The sequence below is a fragment of the Aulonocara sp. 'chitande type north' Nkhata Bay genome, linkage group LG20, assembly GCF_057382095.1.
Source record: "Aulonocara sp. 'chitande type north' Nkhata Bay isolate Kocher_YH1m ecotype deep benthic linkage group LG20, A_spYH_male_GT1.1, whole genome shotgun sequence".
In the NCBI taxonomy this organism is placed as follows: Eukaryota; Metazoa; Chordata; class Actinopteri; order Cichliformes; family Cichlidae; genus Aulonocara; species Aulonocara sp. 'chitande type north' Nkhata Bay.
The window spans coordinates 17,933,944-17,949,849 of record NC_141363.1 but is presented as its reverse complement, the minus strand read 5'-3'; the positions used below and the strand labels follow the sequence as shown (position 1 = coordinate 17,949,849).

Sequence of the window (15,906 nt, the reverse complement as noted above, 5' to 3'; positions counted from 1 at the left end):
GAGCTGGAAACTTATGGTTTAGATGTCAGTCTTTGTATACTCTCAACAGTTCTTACCGGAGGTCTTTGGCCCTTCACCCTCTTCAGAGAGCTGAGATACCACTGCTGTCTTATTGTCTGTATATGTTGCTTCAGGCTGCCTTTTATGATATTGCTTGGTTAGTTTGAGCAATATCTATTAGCAAGAAAGTTGGTAAAGCAAATCGGGCCAATTTCCTTCCGTCACTACCTAGTGGTCAGCGAGGGTAAAAACAGATTACAGTTTTTGCCCACTGCTTGAACACATTTTGCAAAACTCCGCTCTCTGTGCCAAAACTGTACACACAAGTACACATGACACAACACTGGGAAATATACCATTCACATCTGTGCCAAATTGAAACTCTACTCCCAAAACCTAAACTCTGCTGTCAAAACCTGACATTCCTTTGTCAAAATGTAACTCAAAATGACAAAATGACACATACTTGCATCATATGCAAACACTGACAGATCAGGGGGAACACACTAGTCTTCTTTATATAAAACACTGCAGTCCTTGATTTCCATTGTTTATTCAGAAGGCACATTTACAGGACACACATTTTCAAACAACCAAAAACGCAAATAGACCTACTCAATATTGTACATTGCAGTACCATGAATTCAGATAAAGCAAAAAAAACAACAACAACACAATACAGTTTTTGCCCGTTGCCTGAACACATTTTGCAAAACTTTGCTCATTGTGCCAAAACCCTAAACACAAGTAAACATGACACAACACTGGGAAATATACCATTCACATCTGCACCAAATTGAAACTCTACTCTCAAAACCTAAACTCTGCTATCAAAACCTAACATTCCTTTGTCAAAATGTAACTCTGTTGACAAAATGACACATACTTGCATCATATGCAAACACTTACAGAGCAGGAGGAACACACTAGTCTACTTTATATAAAGCACTGCAGTCTTTGATTTCCATTGTTCATTCAGAAGGCATATTTTCAGGAGACACATTTGCAAACAACCAAAAAAGCAAATAGACCTACTCAATATTGTACATTGCAGTACCATGAATTCAGATAAAGCAAAAAAAACAAAAACAACAAAAAAAAAAACCCATAATACAGTAATAGAAAAAACACTATACTGTAAACAAAAAATCATGACAATTGTGCATACGTGGGCTCATGGATCCCGCCGTCTGTTGGGGTCTGGCCACAGGACCTCATCAACATCGCAAGCAATGTCTTCTCCCGCTAGGCACTGGGGAAAATATCCTCTTCCATGTCAAAACCATCCATGGATTGCTGTCACCTGAATGTCGCCGCATTGCTCAGGTCGAATCCAGCTTCATCAATGAAAATGTATTCATGAGGCTGTGCAGCTCCATCCATGGCCAAGATTCTCTGAAAAAAAGGGGAACATATCACTGTACTACAGTGCTACACATACAGCACCCTCACCCCATCACACAGGTACCTGTGTAGCTCTCAGAATAGATCCATGTGGTACTGATATGGTACATATTCAGCTGCTACTGGACTTCACCAATACTCTATTGTAAATGTAAGGGACAGTTACACGTACCCGTACATATTCAGCTCGAAGTCCTTTGACCCTGTCACTGTTCCTCTCGAATGGGACTCTGTAGAGCTGCTTCATGGTGATGCTGTGTTTACCCAAGATGCGTCTGATGGTGGTGATGCTCACATGGTCTATGTTGCTGAACACTCGCCTGTCTGCAAGTATTTTCCGTCGTAGCTGGTGGAGACGGATGGCATTGTCTGCCCTCACTAGGTCCACAACAGCAAGTTCCTGCCGTTGTGTGAACAGGCGTTGGCGTCCTCCCCCAGAAGGTCTTCGAGTCATTCTAGAGAAATACAACCACATATTGTCATCGGTTTGCTTATTTTTCTTACAGTACTTCACTGTATATACTGTATCATCCACTGTACAACACTGTACTTCAATATAAGTAATCATGGTATGTTTCACAGAAACTACCACTTTGGCTGCAAAAGGAGCATTAGCACCCCGTACACTTGATATGGTAATGTGATATACTGTAGAACAGTGCTATAAAACCATCTGAGTAGAGCAGAAGGTATGGAGGTGAAGACATACCTGTTTTCTAGTCGGAATGTTCGTATTACAGATGCCACTGTGAAGCGGCTTAGATGTGGGTGGACTCTCTGCCCAGCTTCCCTCATAGTCAGGCCGTGGTTGATGACATGGTCCACCAAAGTTGCTCTTATATCATCAGAAATATGGGTCCGTGCATGGCCTCTTTGACCTCCTCCTCCTCTTCCTCTTGCTCTCCCTCCATCCATGCTTGCAAAGTTCTTGAAATGGCTAAACTGAGGGCTTTTTGTGGTTGGCTAATTGGTGTTCAGTTTTGCAAGTAAGTGCCTTCAGGTGTATATTTGAGTGGTTGCAATTACCCGATGTGTTTTGTATTTTGGATACATGTGTTTTCCAAATGGCACCCTGAAATTTAATTTTTGAACGAAGTGTCTTATGTATGAAATAGAGTGTAGTATGCAGGACCATGTGTGTTGCATAAAGGAGTAAGTGTGTTGCATAATTGCAACCAGAGTGCAAAGCAGCACTTTTGTTTAAGGTATGGGTACATGTGTTTGAGGTATGGTAACAAAAGCTTCAAGTTGTGTTACTTTAGTCTAAGCATGAGTTTATAGTGTTCAAGCAACGAGCAAAAACTGTAACTGGTAAATTGCTTCCCTCGTCACTACAACAGGCACCCAACAGGGTGCAAGCCACCCTAGTACAAGCTGGAGGTCACAGTGTAAGTAAAAAGCAAAGAGGTGACCCAGGAATAAGTCCGACCTATGGTGAGAAATGTGAACCAAGCTCTTGCTGTGGTTGTACAGAGACTGAAACCCCTCGTTGCAATGGGTCAGTCACCTCATACTTTCAGAGCATCACCCACAGCAGTGGTTCCCAAACTTTTTTTGCTGGGCCCCCCTTTGGTTTACATGAAAAATGTTTGTCACGGTGTAATTATTTTACATGTAGTTGTTTTTTTCCTGTGTAATAATATTCAACATTGCTATCAATACATTTTTCAAAAAATGCCTCTCTGTGCAAAATGGGTTTAAAAACATAAACAACTGTGGGATACTGTTTGTCCTGATTTAGACAGAGGGAACAAACTGTGGCAGGATCAGCCTGATATTATTTGTATCCCACTGTAACGTTACTGTATAAAGAGCAAACATCTCCAAAATGTCAGGAGTAGTTAGTCATTACAACAAGTGTTTGTGAACTAAAAATCAAGAATGTGGAATACTGTTTGTCCGTGATTTGAAGAGCACAACCCCTGCTCCCGACAAAGGGAAAACCAATTCTGCAGGGGAGACCTACCTTGGCACTTGTGCAGGTGAAGCCAAAGGGAAGATATGCTTCTTCATATTTTCTAGTCTTTGGCTTAAAATGAAGTTGGTTTGGAAACATATTCAGCCATGCCTCATCTCCTGCTTTGCGTTTGCCCCGTGCTAGCAGTGTCCAAGCCTTGTTTGTTTTTTTCCCCTTTTCACACAGCCCCCCCCCCCCCCCCCCCCCCGCAATGGCTCTGCGCCCCCCCTAGGGGGCGGGCCCCACACTTTGGGAAGGTCTGACCCACAGGATGCTCCAAGGGACATGGTTGAATGCCTTCTTCAAGGTAAACAACCACATGTAGACTGGTTGGGCACACTACAGTGCTCTCTCTCGCAACCTTGAGAGGATGGTGGTCCAGTGTTTCACGACCAGGATGGGAACAATATTGCTCCTCCTGAATTGGGAGGTCAACTAATGGATGGACTCTCCTCTGCAGCACCCTGGTGTAGATCTTCCTGGGGATGTTGAGAAGTGTGATCCCTCAGATATCGGAGCACACCCTCTGGTCCGACTTCTTGCAAAAGAGTGCTACCACTCCAGTGTGCCGATCCAGAGGTACTGTCCCCCACTTCCAGGACTTTTGAGTTTAGCTGTTTGCCTTAATTAATTTCTATTCATTGAGGACTATCTCACCATATATGTGTATATACAGTGGGGCAAAAAAGTATTTAGTCAGCCACCGATTGTGCAAGTTCCCCCACCTAAAATGATGACAGAGGTCAGTAATTTGCACCAGAGGTACACTTCAACTGTGAGAGACAGAATGTGAAAAAAAAAATCCATGAATTCACATGGTAGGATTTGTAAAGAATTTATTCGTAAATCAGGGTGGAAAATAAGTATTTGGTCAATAACAAAAATACAACTCAATACTTTGTAACATAACCTTTGTTGGCAATAACAGAGGTCAAACGTTTACTATAGGTCTTTACCAGGTTTGCACACACAGTAGTTGGTATTTTGGCCCATTCCTCCATGCAGATCTTCTCGAGAGCAGTGATGCTTTGGGGCTGTCGCCGAGCAACACTGACTTTCAACTCCCGCCACAGATTTTCTATGGGGTTGAGGTCTGGAGACTGGCTAGGCCACTCCAGGACTTTCAAATGCTTCTTACGGAGCCACTCCTTTGTTGCCCGGGTGGTGTGTTTTGGATCATTGTCATGTTGGAAGACCCAGCCTCGTTTCATCTTCAAAGTTCTCACTGATGGAAGGAGGTTTTGGCTCAAAATCTCACGATACATGGCCCCATTCATTCTGTCCTTAACACGGATCAGTCGTCCTGTCCCCTTGGCAGAAAAACAGCCCCATAGCATGATGTTTCCACCCCCATGCTTCACAGTAGGTATGGTGTTCTTGGGATGCAACTCAGTATTCTTCTTCCTCCAAACACGACGAGTTGAGTTTATACCAAAAAGTTCTACTTTGGTTTCATCTGACCACATGACATTCTCCCAATCCTCTGCTGTATCATCCATGTGCTCTCTGGCAAACTTCAGACGGGCCTGGACATGCACTGGCTTCAGCAGCGGAACACGTCTGGCACTGCGGGATTTGGTTCCCTGCCGTTGTAGTGTGTTACTGATGGTGACCTTTGTTACTTTGGTCCCAGCTCTCTGCAGGTCATTCACCAAGTCCCCCCGTGTGGTTCTGGGATCTTTGCTCACCGTTCTCATGATCATTTTGACCCCACGGGATGAGATCTTGCGTGGAGCCCCAGATCGAGGGAGATTATCAGTGGTCTTGTATGTCTTCCATTTTCTGATGATTGCTCCCACAGTTGATTTTTTCACACCAAGCTGCTTGCCTATTGTAGATTCAATCTTCCCAGTCTGGTGCAGGTCTACAATACTTTTCCTGGTGTCCTTCGAAAGCTCTTTGGTCTTGGCCATGGCGGAGTTTGGAGTGTGACTGTTTGAGGCTGTGGACAGGTGTCTTTTATACAGATGATGAGTTCAAACAGGTGCCATTCATACAGGTAACGAGTGGGGGACAGAAAAGCTTCTTACAGAAGACGTTACAGGTCTGTGAGAGCCAGAGATTTTCCTTGTTTGAGGTGACCAAATACTTATTTTCCACCCTAATTTACAAATAAATTCTTTACAAATCCTACCATGTGGATTCATGGATTTTTTTTCACATTCTGTCTCTCACAGTTGAAGTGTACCTCTGGTGCAAATTACTGACCTCTGTCATCATTTTAAGTGGGGGAACTTGCACAATCGGTGGCTGACTAAATACTTTTTTGCCCCACTGTATATATACACATATATATATACACATATGTGTGTGTGTGTGTGTGTGTGTCTGTAGAGAGCGAGAGCGAGAGAGAGATAAGCCTTGAGTTAAGTAGTTTATCTTTTCAAGATTGCTAAATAGGTTAGAGAGTGTGTCCCTACACACTCTCTAACCTATTTAGCAATGTGATTTCGTCAAAAACTTTAATAAAAATTAGTCTAACCTTTATGTTTTACAGTCCATGGCTTCTTAAGTTTATCTTGCCTTGAAATAAAAAGCACAAAACAAACCTATTTTCCTTACACGGCAACAATAAAGAGGCTGACTCCACTGAGGACCATAGCTTTTTAAGGCCCAGTCAGCGAAACACAAAAACCTTTTTCCATAAACAAATAACCAGCGCAGCATAATGAGAGTAATAACAACACATTTAAATACATTTTTACGATAAGGCATTCACAGTTGTCCTTTAAAGATGAGAGATAATGCCTTCTTTTTCATAGAAACATAGGGATGGATTTATGAAATGCTGTTTTCTTTTTTTCTGGGGAAAGTATTGTTTTGAAACTTTTCCAAAGTGAAAAGTGACTTGGGACAAAGTTTGTTTATTTCCTCATTATGGATGTGAAGCGTATCTCCCACTGGAGCACGCCGTTTTAACAGACGCTTTGTATGAGCTCAGGTGTCACACAAAGTTGTCTTGTTTTGCAACAGAGCACCACTTGTGACAAACTGCAAACTTTTCAACCAAGTTGGAGAATAGGCACTTTGATACTTGAAGCCTTAGTTTGGCGCTTTCCTTTCTCAGACCAGGTGGGTGCCATTGAGAGGGAAATGTCTTCTTGGAGGGTGTAAGTTTGGGGCTGTAACTCATGAACGGGACGGCTTTGAAAACACACAGGCTGCTGAGTGAGTGAGTTTTGTAGACACTGAGCTCCTTTGCGGTTGCGTTCTTCAGCCCTCATGAATAATTCGGCAGCGTCGCTTGTCACTGTCCTTGTTGTTGTTGTCGGCTGTGGTGTCACTCCTGTCTGAGAGAGACGGAGGAGACAGAGGACTCTTTACACTTCAGTCTCCTCTGCACTTCCTATTTCATTCACGAGGAGAGGAAGCGGCGGGGCTGTGTGCTGCGTCTTTGTACAAGTAAGAGAGAAGGGGAGACAGATAGAGAGAAATCATGTCTGCCTGTCTGGCATAATGGTCTGTTTGTGCTCCTGTTATAGTTTGAAGGAAGGAGGAGAAAAAGGCAAGGAAGCAGGAGAGTGAAGAGAAACTCTGCAAATGCTCGTTGTATTCGAGTTCTTTAAGAATAATCTGTAGATTGACCTTTTTTTGTGTGTAGATGAAAAGACGGATACAACTAACTTCCAAGAGAAAATGAAAATAGAGGAACTCACTGAGGACGAACATTTAAAACACTTAATCTGACACAGTGAATGACATTCTTTTAAATAAATTTTATTTCCCTGTCTGTTGCAAATGTGGTAACAAAATAGCGGACTAATGAAAGTACTACAACAGTCTCAAGACTAATAGTTTGTAGTCTTGAAACTTGATGCCTGTATTACAAAGCAAGATCAGCATATCCAGGATATATTTTCCAAACGCTGGCAGTTACTACAGGGTTTCCTAATCTAACCATGAGTGTAAGTAAGCCAAATGTTAAAGACATGTGAATGTAGCATGAGTGCTTTAACCACTCTCACTGTATCAGTGTAGTTTGTTTACAGCCAGGAAGAAAAGCTGCTCAAAGTTATCATACTTATCAGTGTTATTGCTTTAGCATTAAGACAAAGGAGGATCTGAATATAATTAAACTATGTTGTGTTTTATTAAATCAATGTGCTGCTCAGATGTTTTCTTCTGATACAGTTTCAGCTGTAACCCTGGTTCACTGGTCTGGGAGCAAGTCAAGAAAAAGCAAAACAAAACGAAATTTAAAAAAGCAAATAGGTTTACTTGTAATAGACATTTAAGTGTAATTAGTGCTCTGCTTTGAGAGTAAATTGCCATATTATAGTTTGTAATAACAAAAACCTACTTTTTCCTTATTCACATAGGGATGCCACAGCTGTTAGCTGCACATGTTTGATTTTGCTTATTTCTTTTCTCCACATACTCTACCTGATGCAATCACCATTGATTTGTGGCTCCTTACAATAACTGTACCAAGGACCCTTTGCTTATTGCACAAATATAATAAAACCACTGCACTAAAGAGCCACTATGGTAAATATATACCTTAGGGAGGTAGGTTATGTAACTAAATAGAAAAATTCAAATATAATAATATAAAAAGAAAAAGAAAAAAATAGTTGCAAGACAAGAAAACTGTGAATGTAGAAGTAATGTGTTGATTGTTTGTTGTTTTGGATCAATTTATTTCTGATAATCAGTATGCTAAGTCAGGTTTACCATCGCTGACCTCCAGTATTTGATAAATATATGTTTTTGAATTCTCAGGGAGAATTGTTCCATCTGATATGTCTCCTGTACTTTCTTGACCCAGTTGTTATATGTTGGTGAGGGGTTAGGTTTGAACCACTTAAGTGTTATACAGCTGATTGCTGCAGTTAGCAGGATGTCTTGAAGATATTGTTTAGCTGTTCCATCAGTGCCCTCTGGTATTAAACCCCAAAGCACCACATTCAGGTCCTCTATGAAATTTTGGTGGAATACATCTTTGGGTGTCTTCAAGATTGCCTCCCAAAATATTGTTAGTTTAGGACATGACCATAATATGCTAGTATTGTCATTCATGTGTGGCCCATGTTGTCTCCAACACTCACTTAATTGTGTTGCACTAATTTTTTTTCACTATTACCAGTCTAAAAATAAAAACTAGAAAATACTAATTCTCTTTCATCTGAATTCCCTCCATGTATTGGAGGTGTTTAGCAGGGGTACTCTCGTACATCTTTCTTTCCACCTAATCTAAGCGCAGTTTGTCCTCCCATTTTTGTTTTTCATCTGAAATGCATTGTTCCAGTCCATACTCCAAATTATATGATGAGGTGACCTATAACTTCTATAATTTATATAATTTTATTAAAGGTTTCCCATTTGCTGTGGGTGCCAAACCTTTCTTCATTCTTTATGTTTGATTAAGAAAGTCCTCAGTTGAAGATTCTTGAAGGAGTGTGTGTTTGGAGTGTGAATTGCTCAGTTAGTCAAATGACATAAGACTGCCATTATTATGAGCTAGTCCATGTTTTGACCCTAAAATCCTTTTGAGAGAGTAATATTGGTAATACGATATCCAATGTTTTTTCAGTTCTATTCTAATTCTTGGTTGTTTCCTGTGCCACGTGAATTTTGAAAACAGTTCATCAAATTTATTAAGTGTTGATTAAAAATATAAATGGGTAACAGAGAAGTTTAGGCAGCACACTCATTATGTGAATGTGTGTGAATGTTAGAATAACCACAGAAAAAGTGCTTGAAGAGAAGTACCTATATGTCACTGTCATTGTCTCTAATGACTTGTTCTAATAGTTCTGTATAGATATTGAGGCTTAGTGAGCGGCTTTGTCTGCACCCAGGTTCTTGGGTAAATTGTTCTGATGGAAATCCTTGCAGATTACAATAGAGTTTGTAAACTGGTATACCAGATTGCCATTACACTTCTCTCTGGTAGTTTTTTGGGGTGGCTTTTCAGCTTAATAATACATGAGAGTTCCTGTGAAAAGCTATCAAACACTAGTTTTATGTGCATAGTTTAAACTGCATGTCAGTCAGTTGTCCAATTACTTTTGAGCCTTAGATTGTAGGGGACCGTGTATAAAAATGGCCTAAACAGTTAATGCAATACTTTTGTTAAACCCTTTGACTTAAAGTTGAAAGTCTGCACTGCAGTCACATAGAAATTGTGTCGTTGTTCAAATATTGGACCAAAATGTGTTTATCAAAAATGACAGGTTCTGATGAGCGATGATCTACATAGAAACAAAAACATAGTTAATGTATCCGGAGCAATTTTGGAAATACACTTCAAAATAGAAATTTGTGTCCACTGGAGTTTTCCATCACTGTCAGTATACAGAAACTAGAAAGGTTAACTTTAGTGCCAAGTATATTAAGGGAAGGACGCCATAGCTTTACACACAGTTCCACAGCACACACCTTTAACTGCTGCTTCTAGTCTTTGAGAGTGTACTTTCATGAGGCCCAGATTGGACTGTTAAAGGAGAAATTGATACCTGCGTGTGACTCATTCAGGATTTTCACAAATGTAGTTTTCTGCCTTCCTACTTTCACTGGCTTACCTAAAAGATAGAGATGGAGAATATATTAGTTCCACTTCAGGTTAACATTTTCTGTTTATCTATCATTTAAAAGCATTACAGAGCTATTTAATAAAGATGTTATGGCAATAATAGTAGTTACTATAGTCACCACTACTTATTACTACTTTTAATGTATTTTTCTATAAAAACCAGCTATTTATTAAGAAAGTTTGTGTCATTTACTCATCCACAGAGGTGGGAATTAAAGAAATACAAATACTTGTGTAAATGTGTGTAATAATTAGAACACCAGTCATAAAAAGAAGAAAATACAAATATTTTAGAAATATGTCAATAACTATTATTATTTATGAGGAAAATAACACACTGAATTTACATTTTTATGCTCAGACGTCAGCTGGCACACTGGATTTCTGTAAGAAGTCAGAAAATAAGCATAAGATTCAACCATTAAAACGAATCTTTCTGTTCAGGAACACAAGTTAATAACTGTAATTTGGCATCTTAATCAAAAAATAATGTGTGTTACTATTTTTTCAGCTTTTTTGTAAAACAGTAATCTAATTGCTTGATAAAGTGAAGTAGGGTAAGAGATCTCCAAAGGCTACACATCATGCCACGATCTGAAGAAACGCAACAGCTGAGAACAATGTCAGTGACATCTATCAGTCTGGAAAGGGTTACGAAGCCTTTCTAAAGCTTTGGGACTCCAATGAACCACGGTGAGAGGCATTATCCACAAATGGAGAAAACGTTGAACAGGGTTAATTGTGACAAATCTGAAAAAAGGAAAAAAGAAATCATTTATAAATATATCCTGTATATTGAATAAAACAGACTATATATTTAAATGATATAAGCTATATTATCTACTAATGTTTATCATATATTAATAAAATCTCTACCACTTACTAATAAAGCTAGTGTCATTTAATAACTCAATAAACTTAATGTTTACTGAATGATGTAATTTCTTAAGTTATGTGAGTTTCACAGTTGGCATTCTGACTTTAGCAGCTGTCCCATCATACTTTTCTGAGGAGGAGGTCTATTTCCAACCTCTGAGTTGAATTGAATGCATCATAATTATCCCTGGGGTCTATATAAATTGAGCATGCCCGTGTTCTGGTCCCCTTTGCACAAAGCCTCTCTTTTTTAAATAAAGAGAGACCTGATGTGAAAATAAATATAATAAATTATACAGGCATGTTAGGCCCAGCAGGTCTTTTGTAGAATTTTGAAAAACCTCTGTGAGGAGTAGTCTGAAAAGCTTTATCAGTTTTTAAAAATCTAAAGTTTTGAAAATTTTAAAAAAACAATTGATCAAAATATAATCGGCTTTAAAATAAAAATATTTATCACAGTAAAATGTGAAAAAATGCAGGTATTTAGAAACTTTCCAACAGCCGTTATATGTAAGCAGATGCTCACACATATTATAAATACACCCCTAAAATAAAATAAACACAGGACACGACAGACTGGATTAGAGGTAAGAGAGGTTGATGTAAGGTGCGTGTGTGTGTTCGTATACATGCAGGATTGACATGGTGGTGGGGTGTTTCTTTGGGTGGGGTGGCTCTATTTGCATGTAAATAGCAAAAACGCACCAGTCCTCTACTGCACGGATGACAAAGACCATTTTGGGATTGGCTGAGCTTGTTTGTTATCCATCAGCAGAAGTAGAAAGGAAGAGTAGACAGTGGTTTACATGGTCAACAGAAACCACACGAGGGAGAAGGTGCAGGAGTGTGTCCACAAATATATGCTCTGTTTTGAACAACACAGATCAAGGAGAGAGGATGGGAGGGATCACACCATCACCTCCACATCCTCTGACTGGACAACCTCTCTCTAACCTCCTCTGTCCCTCTCTCTCAGTCACCATGTCATTCAAATTTTATTCCTTTCCTTCGTCTTTTGCCCTCAGTGACTTCCTCTGTTATCACTCACTCACTCCTCTGCATCCACTTCCCATTTGCCACTTCCCTCGCCCGCCCACTCAACCTCTTCCCAACATCTCCGTCAGTATCCTCCCCCATCTGTAGGCATACTTTGCTTACACCCTATTTCCCATAACTCTGTTCTACACCACCACCCCTCCCCCACCAACCCACCCTCTCTGTCTCTTCTTCGATTTCCCCAGTGGACCCTTACAGTAAACTGCCAGCATAATTTAAATGCAGCACCTTCCTTTTCGGATGGACGTTCCTGACGGGCAGAGGGAAAGGAGAATAAAAAGGGGCAAAGGAAGGGAAGCAATGAATCCCATTATCACATATATTGAAAAGGCTTAGAGCACAGGCATTGTATATATAAATAGAGCCCTCGGCAAGTATAATAAACCAGCTTAGATCATGTTGTCAAATCTAGGAAATCCTTTTTGGTTGTAAAAAGTTAGTATTCATTCTTTTGCATGGGGCTTTCTTTAGTTTACATCTTGGTCTGTACAAGATGTGTTGACTTACATTTATCCACTTTGATGTGTGTGTTTGCATCTGTATGCATCAAGGCTTAAGGCCGTTATCTGTCGTCACATACTTGACTGTGATCATAAAGATATACTGTGCAATCATGCATGTTATCATGGAGGTAGTGTATGCCTAAAATAATTAATCTTTTGTGATACACAGTAGGATTCCCTGACAAATGTCATTTACAGTGCTGTGAAGAAGTATTTCCCCCTTCCTGATTTCTTATTTTTTGTATATTTGTTACACTTACAATTTTAATCTTTAATCTCAGTTTTTTGGCCTTTGTATAAAAGCCTTTGTGCTGTTTTTGGTCAGTGCTGATTTTCACCTTGGCTCTCCCCCTAAGTCTCTTTCCCATTGTTAAATCATAAATGAGTTTTCTCCAATTGTGTATAATAGCCCCCGCTGTGATTTGCCTTAGAAATGACTTTGCAACATTTTCCAGATTAATAGAAGTTGATAACTTTGTTTGTCATCTGTTTTTGAGAGTCTTTAGATGGCAAAATGTATTTCCTTTTGAGATCTCTTATTGCTTGCAGTTAAGCACGGAAAAAAATCTTTTGTTCTCCTGCCGCCTGTATCACCTCTCAGCTAGCTAGCTAGCTGGCTAACTGTCTGTCAAGCACTTTTGGACCAAAAAAACCCCAAAGAAAAAGTCAGGTAGGTGGCAATTGCTTTTTTTAACAGGACTGTATGTATTTCCCTGTCTTTTATGTATTGTGATTGGTGCTTTCACTTGCTGTTCACATTTTAAACTCACATGGTCTTAAAATGAAAGAATTCCAAAGGCCTTTTTTTTTTTTTTTTTTTTTTTTTTAGCAATAAATGCAATAAATGCTTTTATTGTCATCATGGCTTAGTCATGTTCCTTCTAAAAAAACAAATTGATGCATATAATACTTGGTTAGGGACTTTAGCTTATAAGAAGAAAGCGTCTAGAGTCTTGGACCCAAGAGCACCTTGAACAAGAACAATTCAAATTCTACTTTCCACTGATGGATGACAGACAAGGTCTGTCAATCCTTACTTAAATGTTTTTTTCAAGTTAATTTAAGGGTTAAGCATTCACTTAGTGTTGAATACATAATAAACTGCCTTCACTGTGTTGCCCGTTGTATTGCTGTGTACACCAAATATCACTGAATGTGAATGTGGATGATCACTTTAGTGTAGAGATGTTCAGTTTACTGACTAGAATTAGTGGAGGAGAAGGATAGCAGACAGTGTTGGCTCAGCCACGCCCCAACTGTAGATAGTATCCATATGGATGAGTGCTAAAAAAAAGAAAATGGAGCCACTGTATAGGTGTTCTGTAGGGAAAACCATCCATGTAGAACAAAACATTTTTTGTTCCAGACTGCATACGTGCTAGTTGTGTAAGATTATATTTTAATATGGCACTCTATGGGCCACTTTTCAAGCCAGGCTCAAGTGACCATTAGAGAAACTGCAGCACTGTACTAAGCTTCTAACCTGAATGGCAGTGTCTTCACTAACTGCTATACGTGTGAACTAATTTGTGTGCTTGCTTACAATAAAACAACAGAATGGGGAAAAAATGAATGAGAAAAACAATTTGTAGGTTACACCTCAAATATGAGCACAAATAAATCTCTGTGCATAAGTATGAGTGACAGTTATCACTTTGTTTAAAAACTCGAGTGGCAACATAAGATCATATTTCTTTTCCAGGCCCTAAAGACATGATTAGTGGGACTGTGTGTGTATCAGAGAGTCGGTGACCCCTCTCCCATTATTGATCTGAATTCCCTTTCTTTCCTCTCTGCATCTGTTTCTCTTTGCGTCTGTTTCCTCTTTGACACTAACACTGCCCGTCAATAACACACATCCAGCAAATGAAGAAGACTTTGCCTTTCTTTTGTTTTCTCTCTCTAGCCCTCTCTCTCTCACGCGCACTCTGTGAAGTGCATTAACCACTGTTGCATCAGTCTTTTGTTGTTTTGATCATTTCACTCTAGGTTTTTCCCATTCTGTTATCACTGCATTTTATTAGTTCAGGATCATTCATTTTCTTCTCAAAATGTGTTTTTCTCCCTTAAGGACTAATTAGCCTTGCTGCAACTGCAGGGCCAAACAGGCGTAGCCAGGGTTTACTCATTATTTATGCCACTAAGTTTTCCTGCAAAACAATGTTTCTGGCTTGCTGTATCTTTTTGCCAAAGGAGATGATTTATCAGTTGGACTGCAGTTTTAAACAAGCAAACTGTTGTTCTGTGCGTAGCCAGGTGTAAACACAATCAACAACAAGTTGAACCTGCAGGGAAAAAAAGATCTGCCCGGGCACTTTCAAGGCTGTCTAGACTTAGCAGACTTATTGAAAGGTTAGTGACTTGTGGACATATATTTTGATATAATCACAGACTGACTTTACTAACAAATACATCTGACTAGGTTCTCTGTGTCTTTAGGCTGAGAATATGAAAGGGACAATTCAAGGACTTTTAAAATCAGAACGGCACAGGGGGACCAGTGGGAACTTTGTCAAAAATAAAACAATTTTGTGGGTTGACTGGCCGTGTTTTCTTGATCCCGAGTCTTGGTTGAAAAACAGTTCTAAAATGAAAGTTGGGCAGACATTCCAGACACAGCCTAAGTCTCTGTTGGATGTTCCTCTAGAGCTTTGCCTCAATGTATTTTGGGGGGATTTTTTAGCGAGAGGTGTTTGTTTCCTTTAATTCTTTTATTGATTGAAACAAAATGAAAAAAAAAAATAACTTTAATGATGGAGAGAAAAGAAAGTCACCCCAGTGAGAGAGACTCAAACTGTTGACCTCTTGCACCATGACACATAAATTCAAACAAGACATAATTTATGCATATAAACTAGTGCTGTCAGCGTTAATCTCGTCAAAATGACGTTAACGACATAACCGCATTAACGTGGCAAATCTCCATTAGCAAGTTAGTACAGATCGCCCCGTGCGTGGGGCTGCACGGCGTCAATGTGTTAGCACGGTTAGCTCGTTAACGCGTTAGCGCCGTCCAGCCCCACGCACGGGGTGATCTACGCTAACAAGTATTTATTTGTTTTATTTTTTTGAGAATAACATGAAAACTGTTTCTTAATTTACAAGTCAATCTAACTGAACCACAATTGCACGTGGAAGCAGCTTTTTGCCATCATATCAAAGATAGTTTTTCTATTTCAACAGTCTTTGAAAGTAGAAACTATGCTTTCATGACACCAGGTAAAAAGTAACAATGTAAATGCAGAATGTTTAAAAAAAAAGTGGTGAGACTAACAATACAAACCCCTGTGTTGTATTGATTTATTCAGGAAAGTGTTTAGTAAAGTCTTAGAGTCATTTTACCATAGATTTCTAACTTGGGACTTTTTCTGAAACCAAAAGAGTCTCCCTCTGCTGGCCATTAGAAGAATGTAGGTTTAAGGCCCTGCATGTGTTTTCATACTGTCCATGCAAACATGATCTAATTTTATTAAAGCTGTGATTGTAGTATATTTACTTGCTGAGGAAGTACAGAAGATAATTAGAATTAATTAGTAGTCTTGCTTATGTCCTCATGTTGGCTATTTGATTACCAT

At 39.5% G+C, this 15,906-nt stretch overlaps 1 protein-coding gene across 7 annotated transcripts in view; it reads left to right on the top strand.

Moving 5' to 3' along the window:
- myt1b (myelin transcription factor 1b) overlaps positions 1 to 15,906 on the top strand; it is a 138,783-nt gene that overhangs the window by 9,338 nt on the left and 113,539 nt on the right. The gene's annotated exons all lie outside the window — the stretch shown is intronic.